General features: G+C 41.8%; 1 protein-coding gene across 1 annotated transcript in view; it reads right to left on the reverse strand.

Annotated features, from left to right (window-relative positions):
- MCPH1 (microcephalin 1) overlaps nt 1–1,549 on the reverse strand; it is a 505,419-nt gene that overhangs the window by 41,776 nt on the left and 462,094 nt on the right. The window lies entirely within an intron of this gene.

Here is a 1,549-nt window from a genome sequence, read left to right on the forward strand (position 1 = left end):
GGCGCGGGATCGGGCAGTGTTTCGTTCTGCTGTGCATGGGGTCGCTATGAGTCGGAAACGACTCGACGGCACTTAACAACAACAACAACAGTAAAGAATATCACTTTAAACATATTAACAAATTAGTTATTAAGGGAGCAGTGTGACAGAGATTACCTTACTCAAGTCCTAACAGCAGGGAACTAGCCAAAATCCCTTGAAGCAGAACAAAAAAGGCAGCAGGGAGAGACACTCTAAACGTTCTGAGCGGAGAAGCAGGTGGCCATAGCTGTAAATTTTCGGTTCTTCTGATAGACTGACTTTTTTATATTAGCCAGTGAAGTAGGTAAAAACTAAAAAAAAAATTTTCTTTTTCCTTGTGAACTATACTTTAGTTGACAGTAAAAAAGCTGGAATGTTTGCACTGGCATATAGCAAATAATAACTATACAACACTGTAAAAGCAGATGTATGGACACTGAGAAATCAATTAAAAAGCTCCCAGGAGCAAAGGTACGCAAACTTCTTAGTCATGACCATATACCTTTAGGGACTGAGTCACTTGGGGGCTTAGGACCATAGTCTCTGGGGATAATGTTCTATATCCAGTGAGTAGTGACTAGGGTTTTAAATGCTTATATGTAGCCATCTAAGATGCTATTGGTCTCTTCCATCTGGAACTAAGAATACTGAAGAAAATCCAAGACTCAAGGAAGCAATTAGTCCAAAGGACTATGGTCCATGGTGAACCACAGCCTCCACTAATCTGAGACCAGAAGAACCAGATGGTGCCTGGCTACCACTACCAACTGCTCTGATCAGGATGACAATGGAAGGTCCTGGATAGAGTAGGAGAGAAATGTAGAACAAAATTCAAAATCATAGAAAACACCAGACTTTTTCTGGTGGAACCCCCAAGACAGTGACCTTTAGAGACACCCTTTAAATCTGTGACTATACCCATCCCAGGGAATCACCTTGCAGCCAAACAACTGACAGTACTAAAAGTGAACAATAACACTTGTGAGAAATGTCCTTCTCAGAATAATAAACATAAGAGACTAACAGGGCAGCATTTGCCCCAAAACAAAGCTCAGAAGGCAGGAAGGGGCAGGAAAGAACGATGAATGGAAATGGGGAAACGAAGGAGGAAGTGGGAAGAATGCCATTACATTGAGGGGATTGCAACCAACATCATGAAACAAAATGTGCTCTGTAAATATTTATCCAAATAAATAAAATATTTAAAAAATGAATAAATAAAAGGCTCCCAGACCTACATAGAAGGGTAGAGTGGGCATAATCGTTCCCGCTCATGAATCCTGTATGTATCACAAAATAGTGGCTGCAAGAGTGAAAACTCAGACAGTTACTGTGATCAGAAAGTACCTTCTCGGTGAGGACGAGGTTTGCTGGTCTAACAGAGCCTGGTGGAACCACTGGGACTATGGCCCCTAGATGCCCTTCAGGTCTGGAATTGAACCCACACCTGTGGTTGCCAGCCAAACAATGTACAGGCATGTGAGTTAAACATTTACTTCAAGTAGACACACACCCTAGAGAGAACAAT

This window comes from Orycteropus afer, unplaced genomic scaffold (assembly GCF_000298275.1).
Source record: "Orycteropus afer afer isolate SDZICR_OR568_19922 unplaced genomic scaffold, OryAfe1.0 scaffold00200, whole genome shotgun sequence".
Taxonomy (NCBI): domain Eukaryota; kingdom Metazoa; phylum Chordata; class Mammalia; order Tubulidentata; family Orycteropodidae; genus Orycteropus; species Orycteropus afer.